General features: G+C 42.0%; 1 long non-coding RNA gene across 1 annotated transcript in view; it reads left to right on the top strand.

Moving 5' to 3' along the window:
- The window catches only part of LOC138757517 (uncharacterized), a 74789-nt gene that overhangs the window by 21175 nt on the left and 35630 nt on the right, over positions 1–17984 (top strand). Inside the window, exon 3 of the long non-coding RNA XR_011353639.1 lies at positions 16134–16227. This is a non-coding gene — a long non-coding RNA (uncharacterized lncRNA). The remainder of the gene's footprint in view (positions 1–16133; positions 16228–17984) is intronic.

Raw genomic sequence — 17984 nt, 5'->3', positions numbered from 1 at the left:
TGGTTATGCTCAAACCCCTCCCTCACTACCTGCCTTGGAACTGGACCAGCAACATGTGAGGTGCTTGCAGTTTATGGTGATTAAAGCCTGTTTAATCATGACTTCTAGTTTGACAAGAGTTATTCATAGCATTATGGTAGCCCACTTACTATGCACGTGAACTGGCTCCCAAAATGGTGACTACACATTGGCAAAGAGGCTGGCTCCCAAGATGGCATGGGGTTTCCTTCATCGAGAAGAGAAAGCCCATGCGCGGGAAGAACCTTTGTATTCACTAGTGATGTCATTTCTGCTGGCAACGGCAGAAATGGAAGTGCATTTAACATTGGGCCTGCAGGCCCAAATAAATTATTCTTGAGCACCAAGCATGCATGTGGTTGTTATTTCAGTGCTGTGTGTAATACATTGCTACAATTGGTGACCCCAATGTTCCAGACGCTATTTGGACCAACAGTGACTGATTCATTCATACACGCAGTCGCATTGAAACTACTGACCTCTGGACGTCACAACCATGCATGGGGTTTGACCAAGCTGATGCCCAGTTTCAAATCAGGCAAGTAACCTCAGACTCTAAGCACTACTATTATTTAGTAAGCTCCCTGGAAGAGAAAACGGCAATTTGAGTCACAGACTTCATACAATTACCTCCAGAAGAGGGCAAATTTACATCATTTAAAAAGCTGCTCATAAGGACCTTCGATCTCTCACCACGCAAGTAAGACACATGCCTGCTCCACTTGGACGGTTTGGGGGACAGACTCCCATCAACATTAATGAATGAGATTCTGACCCTGGCTGAAGGACACATATCCTGCAACATGTTGGAGCACCTACCCAAGGATGTACAGCTAATACTGACCGACACTGATTTCAGTAACCCCTGGAAGCTGGTGGCCCAGGCAGCTATACTGTGGAAGGCCATGAAGGAGAGCATGATGGCCATTGGACAGGTCACAAGGCCCCACAATCAGCAACAGGCCAGATCGTGCCTAGCAACAAAGTGCTCACAACCAAACAAGCAGGGATGTTTCTACCACCAGCGCAGGGGCACAAAAGCCCACCGTTATTGCCAACCCTGCACATTCCCAGAAAATGCCAGGGCCACCTTTTGCTGATTATTATGGTGGCTGGTCATCAGGACAGCCTCCTGTATGTCTAGAATAAACAGTCCAGACACTGCTTTCTGGTCAACACAGTAGCAGAGATCAGCATCCTGCCTCCGACGAGGCATGACACCTGCAACAGGATGACCGGACTCACTCTGAGGGTGGAGTATAGCATTGCGATATGGACCTATGGCAGCCACACAGTCCAGCTGCAGTTTGGCAACAGTAAATTCACATGGGACTTCACACCAGCTATCGTGGCCCACCGGTCCTGGGGGCAGACTTTCAGCAAGCGCACAGCCTGCTGGTCATTCTACAGGGGAGAAGACCTACATGACAAAATGTTCCACGCATTCCCCTTGGGTGAAGCCAGGTTACCAGCCCCATACCTGGACTACATCACATTCTCGATGGACAAGTTCACCAGGATTCTTGCAGAATTCCCATTGGTGCTGGCCCCACAATTCACATCAACCATGCCCAAGTATGGAGTGAAACATTGCATATTGACACATGGACCAACACTCCGTGTCAGAGCACAGAGAATTCCCCTGGGCAAACTCCACTAAGTGAAGGAGGAGTTCAAGAGGATGGAGGAATAGGGGATTATACAGCAATCCAACACCCCATGGGCCTCCCACCACTCACGGTGCCCAAAGCAGCCGGGGGCTGGAGACCATGTGGTGACTACCGCCTACTGAACTAGACTACAACTCCAGACTGTTATCTCATGCCACACATACAGGACTTCACAGTGAACCTGCACGGGGCAAGCTTTTTTTGCCAAAGTAGACCTCGTCTAGGAATACCATCAGATCCTGGTACACCCCGAAGACATCACCAAGACAGCCATCAACTTGTTTGAGTTCCTCTGGATGCCATTTGGCTTGAAGAATGCCGCACAGACATTCCAATGACTAATGGATTCTGTGGACCGTGGCCTGGACTTTACATTAATCTATCGGGATGATATCCTGATAGCCAGCAGCAGTTGCCAGGAACATTTATTCATTTCCCCAAACTCTACACCAGCCTGAGCGAGTTTGACCTCAGGATCATCCTGTCCAAATTCCAGTTCAGACTCAACTCCAATGATTTTTTGGGCCACAAGATTACCAAAGATGGCGTGACACCACTGCCCACTAAAATAGATGCCATCCTACAATTTTCCAGGTCCAACACAGTCAAAGGCCTGCAGGAGTTGGTCGGCATAGTGAATTTCTATCACCGCTTTATCCCATCAGCGGCCTGCATCATGCACTCCTTCTTCACTCTGATGTTGTGCAGGCCAAAGACACCACTTGGGATGAGGCCTCTGCAGTCGCTAAAGGAAGCCCTAGCAGATGCCGCACTGCAGACCTATCCCAGGACAAAGGTCCTGACCTCCCTCACAGTGTATGCCTCTAACACAGCAGTTGGTGGGGTGTTGGAACTGTTGATCGAAGGGTGCTGGAAACCCCTGGCATTCTTCAGCAGATACCTAAAGCTGCCCAAGCTTCAGTACTGTACCTTCAACCAGGAGTACCCGATGCTGTACCTGGCCATCTGACTTTTCAAATATGTAGAGGGTAGGATGTTCACCACTTTTACAGAACAAAAGACATTGACTTTCATGACAGTGAAGAGATCCAATTCCTGGTCAGCACACCAGTAGCAACATCTGTCCTACATCGCCGAGTACACAAACAACATCAAATATGTCTCGGGGAAGGACAACATAATACCAGATGCACTTTCCAGGCCAACCATCTAGGCCATGTCCTCGGGGGTAGACTTTGTAGCACTGGTGGAAGTGCAGCAAGTGGATGATGAAATGCCCAGCTACAGGACTGCAGTTTCAGGTTTACAACTACAAGACATACCAGTGGGCCCCAGCAAGAAGACCCTCCTGTGCAACATCACTACTGATCAGCTTCACCCCATTGTCCCGGCAGCATGGAGATAATGAGTTTACAACTCCGTACACGGACTGCAGCACCCATCTATCAGGACAACCATCCGGATGGTCTCCAAGAGGTTCTTGTGGCATGGGATCATGAAACAAGTCAGTGGATGGGGAAAAATGTGAATGCAATGCCAAGCAGTCAATGTACAGCAGCACACCAAAGCCCCAACGTAGAAGTTCATATCCACCCACCAAAGGTTCAACCACATCCATGTAGATATCATGGGGCCCCTGCCAGTGTTGTGAAGAGCATGGTACCTCCCCACCATAGTGGATTGCTTCATGTGATGGCCAGAGGCAGCCCCAATCACTGACACAACCGTTGACTCCTGCACCCGAGCACTGATCGCAACCTTGGTGGCATATTTCAGACTACTGGCCCATATAACCTCTGACAGAGGTGTTCAATTCATCTCCAGCCTGTGGTCAGCCCTAGCCAGCCTTTGGAGAATGTAGCTACACCACAGGACTGCATACCACCCGCTGTCAAACAGGAGAGTAGAATGTTTCCACAGACACTTTAAGTCGGTGCTCTTGGCTCCCCTGACGGGTCTCAACTGGATAGACAAACTTCCTTGGGTCCTGCTAGCAATCCACACAATGCCCAAGGAAGATCTGGACACCTTGTCAGTTGAGTTGGTTTACGGAGCACGCTTGGTCGTCCCTGGCGAGTTCATCCCAGCACCATGGGGACAAGAGGAAGAACCTGTGGCAGACCTGGACAGACTATACAAGACGCTTGGTACACTGGCTGCCATGCCGACATCACAGCATGGACAGACCCAGACCTGCGTGCCCAAAGACCTGCAGAACTCTAAGTTTGTTTTTGTAAAGGAGGACACATCAGGCACCATGCAGAGACAGCATGAGGGGCCATTTAAGGTGCTTATGAACAATGGGTCCATGTTTGTTTTGGATATTGAGAGAAAAAGTCTCCACAAATGATTGACTTGAAACCGGCGCATGTAGACTTGCCCAACTGGTGGAAGTCCACACACCATGGCTCAGGGGCAGACGACCCAAACAGAGACCGACCCAGAGTTTGGTTTTCAGGAGGGGAATCGCCGATTCTGGGGGGATGTCATGTGGCAGTCCACTCACTACGTACATGAACTGGCTCCCAAAATGGCAGTCGCACATCGGCAAAGAGGCTGGCTCACAAGATGGTGTGGGATTTCCTTCATTGAGGAGAAAAAGCCCGTGCACAGGAAGAACCATTTGTATTGCTAGTGACATAATTTCCATCGGCAATGGCAGAAACAGAAATGCATATAAAGTTCATCCTGCAGGCCCAATAAAGTATTCTTGAATACAACTCCAAGTGTGCTTGTGGTCATTATTTCAGTGTTGTGTGTAGTATATCACAACAGTGTATCAATTTAATCACCGGAGCCATCAATCTTCCCTTCTTTGCTGTGACAATTGTTGAGTACTAACTCAGCCACCTCACCTGGGCTCCTCTTCCTCAGCTCCAGAGTGATCCTTTTCTTCATCTCCATTCTCTCCAGCTTGCCTTTTTTCCCCCCTTTTAAAAACAAATTTTGCAACAAAAACAAAAAAAATCCCCTTTTTTTCCTCTCTCTCTCTTTCCTCCGGCCAAGGTAAATCACCCTTTATCTTCTCTCAGTTACACAGTCTCCATTACACGCCGCTAACTACACTCTGGCACTCAGACATTGAGGAGGAGGCTCAGACCATAATGGAACCAGTGCACCATTGGGGGCACTACCTGGCCGGCAAATCCTTCACCCATCTGACTGACCAAGGTGCAGTCACTTTTATGTTTAATAAAAAACAGCGGGTAAAAGTGAAGAATGACAAGATCCTGAAGTGGAGAATTGAGCTATCCAGCTACAGCTACAAGATCCTCTACTGGCCCTGGAAGCTCAATGAGCTTCCCGATGTCCAGATGGACATGCGCCAATGTGAAGACAGCCTGCCTCCAAGCTCGACACAACAACCTTTGCCAATTCGGGGTCACTAGGCTCTACTGCTTCGTTAGAGCTCACAACTTGAGGACATCAGGGAATTGACCCAGAGCTGCCCAGTCTGCGCGGAGGGAAACCGCAATCAAGAACAAGCTTATGATATTTAACCTAAAAGTGAAGCTGGATACTGGATCACAAAGAAACATCCTTCCACTCAGACCCTACCACCAGATGTTCCCAGAGAACATAATAAAAGGGTACTGGAAACAGCAAAAGTCACATTAACAGCCTATGGTGGACCCATGATCAAGCAGCTAGGGAGAGCTATGATCAATGGCTGCCATAAGGGAAAGAATATCCTCTGTACATTCTACGTGGTAGATGTAGACAGACCAGCAATTCTAGGTCTGGATAGCTGCTGGGAGTTGCAATTGATCTCTGTCAATTATGAGATCCAGATGAAGAAGATATCCAAAGGATCAACAGAAATACATAACAAAAAGAGGAAATGATTTCCACAGAAGTACCTGCCAGGCCTGCACAATGTGGGAGCAGACTTGTTCACCAAGAATCAAGAATGGTATTTAAATGTAGCCTGTAATTACTCCACGTTTCCATTTGTCAAAATAGTGAAAAAACTGAGAACATCAATTATTACCTCAGAAATGAGAGCGCTCTTTGCTGAACAAGGAATACCCGAGCAAGTAAAATGTGACAATGGAACACAGTTTACATCACAATAATTCAGAAAGTTGGATGTAGAGCCTGGGTTTGTTATCACTACATTAGCCCCATACACCCCAAATGTCATGGGTTCATTGAAAGACAAGTGCAAACTAAAATACACACTGGTTAAGTGTAATACAAAAGAAGACCCATACCTAGCTCTTCTGTCATAACAAGCAATATCTTTAAGGAATGATATGAAGTCCCTGGCTGAACTTCTAAATGGTAGGACATATAAAACAACTCTGACAAGTGAAATACACCCTCCAGAAGACCAGGAGGAAACCAGAAGAAGTCTGGCTGACACACAAGAAGAACACCAGCATTATAACAAATATGTACAAACACTGCCATAACTCTTCAGAGGGCAGCATGTGCATATTCAAGAGCCGATGTTGAAAACATGGACCCCACCAAAGGTCATCAGAGAAGTTGAGACATGAAGATCATACATTGTCAAGACAGACTCTGGCAATGAGCTGAGGAGGAACAGAATTCACATCCGGCCAACACAAGATGTGATGAAGCAGAAAGTTTTAATGTCAGCAATGCCTGAAACACCAATATCAAATGAAGTATCAAGTGAAGAGACCACAACCACTAACACTTAAACATAAACACAGCAGTTGTCAGATGAAGCACAAAAAGCTACATCACCTACACGTGTACCAGCTACACAGAACCCAATGGTTGCAGCCAAATATACAAGATGATGAAGGAACATACTGCCACCGGTGCGATATTGATAAGAACTATTTAAAAGTAGTTGTGTAAATAAACTAGTGTACGAGTTCAGTTACTGAAGGTGCACTGGAAAATGATAAAGAACACTAAATTTTTTCTTTATCTTGAGAAGAAGTGATATAGTCAGGATAATCTGAACTATTTTGTAACTGCATAAGAATACACTCTTCTCACTGTAGTAACTGTAGTGCACCACTGTGGGGCACATGTATATGTATGAGTGTGGGTGAACTGTTTCCTGAGAAGGTGGAAGGCATCAGTGAGTAAAAGCTCTTTTGTTAATTTGAATCTGCATCTCTAAGTTACCTAAGAAGTAACACAGAAACATGACAGTAACAATAGGCTAATGAGAAAATCACTTTCTTGAATTTTAAGAGTGTGTCAGGCAAAGAAAGGTACCAAAGAAACACACATCATTATTGGGTATTGGGTCCAAACATTACGAGTTTCATTTCATCTGAACTTCAGTTGTACCTGGCCAAGACTAGTTCACTTGATATACCAGTGTGATTTTTTTCTTTCCATTGTACCCCTTAATTATGAATTTAATTGATTTAAAAAAAATTCACATACAATTTCTGAAAGTAACAAAACATGAAATGTATCTTAATGACAGTTATTGTGAGACATAATATCATCTAAAAACTAAATGCTAATTATAAACAATTCTCTCTGCTCAAAAGTATTAGTTTGTATCTTCATTATCAAAGAAACAAATATAAAAATGATAATCTTGAAGGCAAGCCATCTACAAATGTTGAATGAGCTCCAATAAAATACTGCATGTGTCCTCTTTTATGATGGTGTTCATGCAAGGAATTAAATAACAGGCAGCATAACAAGAAGTAAGTTTATTAAATAAATCGCAGCGAACGTAACACATGGCGTTCAAAATCAAATGGTTGAATTAACAATCAAAACACTGCAGATTTTGTAAGTCTAAAACAAAAGCAGCTGGAAACAGTCAATAGGGGTTAAGAAGCATCTGTGGAAATGAAAATTAAGTTTCAAATTTCAGATCAAAGATGTGAATTGGCATTTAGTAATATCCAATATACAGTACATGTAACTTTAGTAGATATGCCAGGATTTTTTTAAAAACAAATACATTCAAGGCCAAAACTATTAAACATGTCAGAGTCCATGCTTTGAGCATTGGCGTCTGAGATAAACATTCAGGATTTATGGACAGGAGACAAACGTATACCTAATTTTACAGTTTTTGCTATCAGTAATGATAATTTAAATGAGGGTAGAATAATAGAACTCAATTTCCATCCTGTAAATGTTACTTCTAGATTCTATTTATTGTCACATTATAATACATAAAAATGTAATAGACATGATGTACCTCAACTTTTATCTGCCTTAAGACAAACAAAACTTGAGGAGTCACATGATGGAGTAGTGGCCAGTAGGAGAATACCAGCCCTCTCCAGAAAAGAAGGAAAAAAGTGAAGAAAAAGCAAAGCCCCAGACACACAAATCACAACAAATAAAAAATAAAGGTGTGGAGAAAATGGCACCCAAGAAAGAAAAGCCAAAAACAATGTGAAGAAAAGAAGAAAGAAAGATGCCGGAAAAGAAAGATGAAGGCCTTATCTGCACGAAAAAGCAGGGACCCACCATGGAAAGAGGAGCCCACTCCCCGAGGCTAGTGGAGACCCCGCAGGGTTGCGACACAACAAACTGCAGGACTGCAAAAATGGCTCACGGAGCCAAACAGGGGTGTGCAACTGCACACAACAAGGACATCACCGATGGGAGGGGGAACCAGCTGAGAGAGGCCCAACAGCCGGGCTCCAAGATGGAAGATAAAGAAAACAACGGGAACGGGAGGGGTGAGAAAGAAAAAAGGAAACTAGAGACACAACAGATAACCAAACCAGAAGAAGAGGACCAACATCAAGACACCATGGAAAAAAAAATGCCCAACAAACTGAGACAAGCAGCTCAACAAGAAAGTCAGAAGAGACACAGATGCAAGGAAGAGAAATAGAAGAGACAAACCAAAGAGCAGATACAGAAGAAGAAGAAGAAGAAGAAGAAGAAGAAGAAGAAGAAGAAGAAGAAGAAGAAGAAGAAGAAGAAGACAAAGCTCTTCACAGAGGAATAGGAGGTAAAATGAATGGACAGTACATAGATTTTTAAAAAAAATTTCAAGAACAAATGAAAGCATTAAAAGAATGGCTGACACTAGAATTTAGTGAAATGAAAAGAAAAATGAAAAGTACAGAAGAAAAAGTGAGTAGAATAGAGCTGGTCATAACAGATGTAGAAAAAAAGATTAGAAAATTTGGAAGAACATGTAATGGCAGTAGAAATGGAAGTGAACGGCTTAAAAAGAAAATTGGAAGAAAGTGACAAAAAAGAAAGAAACACAGGAGTTGTTAGCTCAGAAGATGGATATAATCAAAAACTATAGTAGGCAAAACAATGTAAAGATAGTGGGCCTTAAGGAAGATGAAGAAGGCAAAGATATGAAAGAATTTATAAAAGAATGGATCCCAAAAGTCCTGGGAATGCCAGAAATGCATTCCCTGAATGGAAATAGAAAGGGCACACAGAACATTAGCCCCGAAACCACAGTCACAACAAAAACCAAGATCTGTTTTAGTAAAATTCCTGAGATACACAAGAGAAAATATATTGGAGCAGGCAATGAATAAAATGAGAGAAGACAAAAAAAAACCACTGGAATACAAAGGTCAATTTTTTTTTTCTAGTCAGACATAAGTTTTGAGCTCCTGAAGAAGAGGAAGGAGTTTAAAGAAGCAAAATCAATCCTCTGGAAGAAAGGTTATAAAATTATGTTAATGTATCCAACGGTGCTTAACATAGTTATCCCGGGGCAGCAAAACAAACTGTTATTGGATCCGGAGAAAGCAGGAGAATTTGCAGAACGCTTGCAAGACAGAAAGAGAGATGAAATTATGTAACAAGAACAAAGAATGATGACAAACTACATATAAAGAAGTAAAAATAATGTATAAGTAAGAACTAAAGGAGGGAAGAAAAGGGAAGTAAGGGAGAATGGGGGAAAAAGACGAGGGGTTAAAAAATAAATAAATAAATAAGGAAAAGAGAAGAAAGGAGGGGGAGCTTTGTTGTAATGAGAAGATAAAAGTCTTTTCTGGAGGGGATTGGGTGGGAGAGAATAACAATCACTACAATATTAGTTCACACTTGCGAATGGGTTCACAGTCCGAATGGAGAGGGGAGTTGTGGTTGCCGGGCAAGGGACAAGGGGTGACTCAGAGAGCAGGGGACACTTCGGGGTCAATGGAATTTTAGATGTGGGAATGGTTGAAATATTTTATGTTTTAGAAGTCTTGTCATACAGTGCGTTTAATAAACGAAAACTGAGAAATGGAAATTGGGAAAAGGGAAAAGCAGAAATGAGATGTAAACAAAGTATGAGATGGCCATGTTGAACTATATGACTATAAATATTAATGGAATATATAACCAACTCAAAAGAAAGAGACTATTAAATTTACTGAAAAAATAAATAAATAGATATAGCATTCATGCAGGAAATGCATCTAAATGAAGTGGAACACAAGAAATTAAGGTGAGACTGGATAGGGCACATAATGGCAGCATCATATAACTCAAAAGCCAGAGGTGCAGCTATATTAATTAATAAAAATGTACCATTCAAAATAGAGGAGGAAATAATAGGTACAGCAGGCAGATACGTAATGTTAAAATGTCAGATATATTCAGAACTCTGGAATTTGCTCAATATATATGCACCTAATGAAGGGAATCAAAAGTTTATGCAAGATAATTTTGTTGAAGATTGTAGATATGCAGGGGAATATATTGATAGGAGGGGACTTTAACCATAATTTGGATTCAAAGATGGATAAAACTGGACAAAAGTCTAGTAGAAAGAACAAAGTAGCCAAATTTATGGTTAAATCAATCCAGTAAATGCAACTTTTGGATATATGGAGGAGACAACACCCAAAGGAGAAGGAATACACATATTATTCAAATATTCATAAAACATACTCAAGGATTGACCTGTTCCTGTTGTCAGCCCATATCCAAGGGAGAGTTAGAAAAATGGAATATAAAGCTAGATTGTTATTGGATCACTCACCCCTGTTATTAGCAATAGAATTGGAGGACATCCCACCAAGAACTTATAGATGGAGATTAAACTCCATGCTACTTAAAAGACAGGATTTTAGAGAATTTATTGAGTGCCATATTAAAATGCACTTTGAAATAAATACAGAATCAGTAAAAGATAAATTTATATTATGGGATGCAATGAAAGCCTTCATCAGAGGGCAGATAATAAGTTATGTAGCTAAGATGAAGAAGAACTACAATCAGGAAATAGAACAGCTGGAAAGTAAAATAGTAAGTACAGAAAAAGAACTAGCAACAAGGGAAGATACAACAAAAAGAAGACAATTGGTGGACAAAAAGTTAAAATATGAAACACCACAAATGTATAAGGTGGAGAAGAACATAATGAAGATAAAGCAGAAGTATTATGAGCTAGGAGAAAAAATGCACAAAATACTAGCTTGGCAGCTTAAAACAGAACAAGCTAAAAGAACAGTATTGGCATCAAGGAAAAAGGACAAACAAATTACATATAACCGAACAGAGTTCAATGAAAACTTCAAGGAATTCCACGAGCAATTATACCGAACTAAGAATGAAGGGAAAGAAGACAAAATAGATGAATTTCTACATAAAATTGAACTACTGAAATTTCAAGAACAGGAGCAAAACAAATTGATAAAACCATTTGAAATAGAGGAAATACAGGATATATTAAAAAAGCTACCGAACAATAAAATGCCTGGAGAGGACGGACTCCCAATAGAATTCTATAAAACATTTAAAGACTTATTAATTCCTCCTCTCCTGTAAATAATGAACCAGACTGAAGAGACAAAAAACATGCCAGATTCATGTAAAACAGCAATAATTACAGTAATACCAAAGACGGGGAAAGATCCACTAACACCAGCATTGTATAGACCAATATCTCTACTTAATTCAGATTATAAGATAATAGCTAAAATATTAACAAACAGATTGGCCGACTGTGTACCAAAAATAGTAAAACTAGATCAAATGGGATTTATTAAGAAAAGACAAACAACGGACAATATATGTAAGTTCATTAACTTAATCCATGCAGTACAAGGAAATAAGACGCCAACATTGGCAGTTGCTTTAGATGCAGAGAAAGCCTTTGACAGGGTAGAATGGAATTATTTATTCAAAGTACTACAGAGGTTCAACCTACTAGAGAAATATATTAATTGGATTAAAGCATTATATAAGGGACCATTGGCAAAGGTGACAGTAATTGGATATATATCAAACCAATTTTAATTAAGCAGGTCAACTAGGCAGGGATCTCCACTATCTTCTTCACTGTTCGCTTTAGCTATAGAAATCTTGGTAGAACTGATAAGAACAGAAAATAAAATATAAGGGATAAAAATAAAAGAGAAGCAATATAAAATCAGTCTATTTCCAGATGACATCATAGTATACTTAACAGAACCAGAATTATCAATAAAAGGATTACATAAGAAATTGAAGGAATATGGAGAAATATCAGGGTACAAGATCAAGGCAAATAAAAGTGAAGCGATGCCAATGAATAATGCAGATTTCACAAAGTTTAAGAAAGAAGCACCATTTAAATAGCAAACACGAGCAATCCGATACCTGGTAATAGACTAGATAATAATCTAGGCCATCTATACAAATTAAATTATCAGCCATTAATGAAGAAATTACAAAATGACTTAGAACACACATGTCAAACTCTGGCCCGTGGGCCAAATTTGGCCCGCAATATAATTATATTTGGCCCGCAAGATCATTTCAAAAATGTATTAGAGGTGGCCCACCCTGCAGCGAGAGCCGATGCTGCTTTTTGGTAATGTCACCCCCACCATCCTCCCCCTTCATTGCACATCCTTCCCCATTGTAACACAAGAAATTGTAACACGAGAAGTCTGTCGATGTCATCAGCCATCAAGCCAGTTGGAAGGCTCCCCACACAACCAGTCACTTCTCCCTCCTGTCGAGCGGTGTGGCAGATGGGCGAGCGTCTGTGATTTCCTGTCGGCGTGACAGGCATGGCAGGCTGCACAAGGGCCTCGGGCAACGCGAGCCCCTGCGACTGGCACCGGATGGCCCTTCCACAGCGCAAGCGCACTTCTCCTGGTCGCCACGGCCTTTAGCGCTTGCATCCGCGTGGACCCCAGGGACGGCTGGTTCGGCCCTGCATGTGAAGAGAGAGATGGTGGCTGTCCGCAAAGGCTGATCGGCAGCGCGCTGGGCCTGAGTGGGTGGGTAAGCAGGGGTGGGCAGAGGTTGTAGGTGAGGAGTAATGGGCAGGGGAAGTTATGATGGTGCGAGGGGCAGTTAGAGGGAGGGATGAGTAGAACGAGGAGTGGATAGGGAAGAGGTAAAAGGGGAGGGGCAGGGCGAGTAGGGGAGGGGTGATTAGAGGGTGAGAGACGGGTAGAGGGAGGAACAGGTTGAGGGGAGAGGCAGTAGAGGGGCGTGTATAGGATGGGATGGGTAGAGGCAGAGCGAGTGGAGTGAGTGGTGAGTAGAGGTTGAGTAAAGGACTGGTCAGGTAGAGGGATAGTGGGTCGAGGGTGAATAGAGGCCTAAAGCCTGAGGAGTGAGCAGGAAATGCTGAGTCCTGATGCAGGCCAAAATGGACACAGCCTGTGAATGCTGACTACATCTCCACAGGGACCAAATATGCTTCCCTCAGGTCAAGCAAAGGGTGAACTTGAGCTACCTACTCCTGACCTGTAACATTATCCTCCTAAAGTTATATCCTAAAGTTTAACATTACATATGTTGAAAGAAGAGAAAACATGCAGATGTTGTTGAAAAATTTCAATAAATATTTAGTTCGGCCCTCGACTTAGTCCAAGTTTTTAATTTTGGCCCTCCGTGAATTTGAGTTTGACACCCCTGACTTAGAACATTGGAAAGATTTACCACTAACACTGATAGGAAGGGTAAATTGCATTAAAATGAATATCTTCCCCAGGATACAATACCTATTTCAATAGTTACCAATTCCCTTAACAGAGAAGTTCTTTAATGAGATAAAGAAAATAATAAGGAAACTCTTATGGAAAGGAGGAAACCGAGGATAGCGCTAGATAAATTAACAGAATGGTACAAACAAGGGAGCTTACAGCTACCAAACTTTAAGAATTATTATAGAGCAGCACAATTAAGATATCTATCAGATTTTTGTCAAACAAGGGAAAAACCAGATTGCACCAGGTTAGAGCTAGATAAAATAGGGGAGAAGGTACCAGAACATATACTTTATAAGTGGGATGAAAAGCTGGTGCAACATAGATGTTCTCCAGTACTGCATCATCTGCTCAACATTTGGAAGAAAATTCACGTAGAAAGGAAAGAAACAAATTACCAACTACCAAAATTATTACTGACGCAAAATCAACTAACCCCTTTCACAATAGATAACTTTTCCTTTAGAGAATGGGAGAGAAAAGGGATCAAATGAATAGAATTTTTTTTTGGAAATAATTTATTACCTTTTAAATAAATGAAGTACAAATATGGTATAACTCATGGTACAATGTTTGCATACCACCAACTGAAAACCTACTTAAAGGACAAATTGGGAAACTGGCTGAGGTTACCAGAAGGAAGCCATTAGGAATATGTGATTACAGACATGATGATAATTAAAAGATTTATAACAAACATGTACATCAAACTACAAGAGAAAGAGAACGATTAAATAAGCTGTAAACTCAAACAAAAGTGGGGACAAGATAAAAAATGAAAAATGGGAAAAGCTATGCTCCGGAACTATGAGAAATACAATAAACACGAGATTACACATGATACAATATAATTGGTTACCCAGGCTATACACCCTGCCCCAAAAGTTAAATAAATGGGACCCAACAATATCAGATGTTTTTGCTGTAAGGAGGAAATGGGAACAGCAGTACATGCAATTTGGGCATGTAAGAAAGTGGAAAATTTTGGGAAGATCTAAATCAGGTATTAAATAAAATCACAAAAAGCAACATACCAAAAAATCCAGAGATCTTTCTTCTAAGTAATATAAGAAGTTAACTACTAGGCCTCAAATTGGATGAAGCACAAAAAAGATTTATTATGATAGCCTTAGCTGTAGCAAAAAATGTATAATGTCAACCTGGAAATCAGAAGATAGCCTGAGAGTACAGCAATGGTACACAAAAATTAATAAATGTATTCCATTAGAAAAAAAAAACATAATTTAAGAAATAATGTCACAGTATTTGAACAAATTTGGGAACCGTACATGGAACACAACAGAGAGGGCCTACCATGGACCTCCATCCCCTAAAATGACAGAATGAGAAGAAGACAAAATGTGTAACAGTAGATGATACAATTTTCTTATATATTTTCATTGTGTGATGACATTGTTTAATGGGTTATTTTAATGTATAGGTTGAACGTTTAGTGGGTAGGGAGGGGGGTTGGAAGGAGGAAGGGAAGGGAAGGAGGAAAAAGGGGAGAAAATGACACTGTGTATATTCAAGAGGGAAATGTTTGTGGGTATTTTGGTTAATATGGTTCATAGTGTGAAAAAGTAAAAAAAATTTAGAAAGACTAACAAAACTTCGCCATGAGCATTGCCTGGTGCCATAACAATAAGAGATAAATGAGGAAAAGAGACTCCCTTCAGTGACCTTTAGTGGCTATAGATTTGCCTCCAATGCTCCCACAGCTGCTGCAGCTGCACAGATTCCTGTTCAAACTATCGTCAACCCGAGCTCAAGATCCAAACCTCTGATGTGATCAGGAAGCCTTTAGCACCCCAGATAGTTCAGGATCCTTCTTGCCTTCATCATCCTCTTGAATCCTGGTTCTGATACCTGATTCCCATGAGCCAATCTCCTGCACCCTGCAGTCTGTGTGTGTTTTTTTGACCATGTTACCAACAAACATCAGCCTGTTTGTGTCCTTCAGCCATTGAGCTGCTCCTGGCTGCTGCCGTGGTCACCTTCCCTGTTGGATCATCTCCTGTGCTTCTCTTTCTAATTGGGGGTTCTCTCCTCATATCTAGTGCCCTGTGTTGGTCTGTTACACCCCCTAATTCTACAACAGCCCACCCACCCTACCCTAACCCCCTCCATGGTTTTCTGCCCAATACGGGCATCACCATCTTGGGAACAGTCCTCTGGGCATGCAGGATTTAAACAAAAAATACCATAGGCTCCTTGAACAGGCTGTTTAAAGCCTGTATAGAGCAGTCAACATTAGGACTCGAAAGTAGGACCCAATGCAGCAGAGCTTTGTCTCTGTTTCCTGCTCTCCTGGGTCCAGAATCAGGGGACAAATATCAGAAAGCATGGAACATTGCACAGTAAAAGATAGGACCACAATATTTGTGATGAACAAAATGCTCAATTTAAACTAAAACTCTGCTGCTGCAGTGCTATCACTCTATTCCCTGCATGTTTATGTGTCTATCTGGAAGCTTCTTTAACTTTGCTATTGCATCTGCATCACGAACTCTGGCAGCCCATTCCAGGCACCTACTACTTTCCCTGCAGATCTCCTGTAAAGTGCCCCCACCAACCCTCACCTTAAAAGTATTGTGTCCAGTACGTGACATTTTTGTTCTAGGAGAAAAAAAGATTCTGACCAGAGAAAGAAAGAAAAACCACCTACGGATGTTGGAATCTTTAGCGAACAAAGAGAAGCTGGAGGGTCTCAGCAGGTAAGGCAGGAACTTGATTTATTTTTGTTCAGTAAAGATTCTGATCTTCTACTTCACTCTGCTTCTTGTAAATTTATCAACTTCTATTAGGTTTCCTTTTAGCCTCTGATACTCCAGAGAGGGGTGGGGGGGTAGGGTGGGGGGTGGATAAAGATATTAGGTTTGCCATTCTGGGTTATGAGGTTTATAAGGATGATTCCAGAAATGAAAATCTTATTATATGAGGAGTATTTGACAGCACACAGAAATGGTGGAGGAACTCAACCAGTTTCATAGGAAGTAATGATATTTCGAGCCTGAGCCCTTCTTTATAGAACAGGAATGGAGTCGGAATAAAGATGAGACTGGCCGGGGGAGCAATCATAGAAACATAGAAAATAGGTGCAAGAATAGGCCATTTGACCCTTCAAGCCTACACCGCCATTCAATATGATCATGACTGATCAGTACCCATTTCTTGCCTTCTCCCCATACCCCCTGATCCCCTTAGCCACAAGGGCCAAATCTAACCTACTCTTAAATATTGACAAGGAACTGGCCTCAACTACTTCCTGTTGTAAAGAATTCCACAGATTCACCACTCTCTGAGACAAAAAATAAATTCTTCATCTCTGGCCCCCTTATCCTTAAACCGTGACTCCTGGTTGTGGTTTTATCCACCATTGGAAACAACCTCCCTGCATCTAGTCTGTCTAAACCCTTAAGAATTTTGTGTTTCTATAAGATCCCCCTTCAATCTTCTAAATTCCAGAGAATACAAGCCTAGTCTATCCAACCTTTCTTCATATGCGAGTCCCTCAATCCCCGGTATCAGCCTAGTGAACCTTCTCTTCACCCCCACCATGGCGAGGATCCCCTTCCTCAGATGAGGAGACCAAAATTACACGCAGTACTCCAGATGTGGTCTCATCAAGGCCCTGTACAGCTGCAGCCGGATCTCCCTACTCCTGCGTTTAAATCCCGGCCAACAAAAGGTGTTCATTGGATATGACAAGAAAAGAGGTGAGAATTGATTTTGGCTGTGTGAAAGGAAGAGAGGGAAAAGGAAAAAGAGAGAGAGAAAGGCGATGGAGGAAGGAGAAGTGGGGAAGAGACCAACCACAACAGGACTACCGGATTTAAGAGATGCAGATTCACAATTTAATTCACAAGTTAATTCCCTGTTAGACCCCTGCAGATTCACGTGAAATGTTGCTTTACTTGGAAGGGATGTTTTGGGCCCCATATGGTGGTGAGTGAGGACATGTAGGCGCAAATGGAGCATCTCCTGCAGTGACAGAGGTAGGTGCAAAGGGGACAATTAGTGGGGAGGGACAAGTGGACAAGGAATTCACGGAGGGAGCAGTCCTTGCGTAAGGCCCAAAATATTGGTAATATATCTTTACCTCCTATGTATGTTGCAAGACCGGCTGACCTCCTCCAGCACTTCGGTGTGTTTTTACTACAATTACAGTGTCTGCGGACTTTGGTGTTTTACTCAGCTATTTTCCTGTACTCATTGGAATTTAGGAGAATGAGGGATGATCTCATTTGAATGTTGAAAGGCATGTAGAGAGTAGATGTGAAAGGTTGTTTCCCATGGTGGGAGGATCCAGGACAAGAGGACACACTTCAGGATTGAAGGGTGTCGACTTAGGTACAGAGATGCAGAGGAAATTCTTTCGTCAGAGGGTGGAAAATCTGTGGAATTTTTTCCCCAAGGCAATTGTAAAGACCAAGTTATTGGGTGTATTAGGGACTGAGATTGATCGGTTCTT

This window comes from Narcine bancroftii, chromosome 3, assembly GCF_036971445.1.
Source record: "Narcine bancroftii isolate sNarBan1 chromosome 3, sNarBan1.hap1, whole genome shotgun sequence".
Taxonomy (NCBI): domain Eukaryota; kingdom Metazoa; phylum Chordata; class Chondrichthyes; order Torpediniformes; family Narcinidae; genus Narcine; species Narcine bancroftii.
Note: the sequence above shows the minus strand (reverse complement) of the source record. Positions and strands in the feature narration are given on the sequence as shown.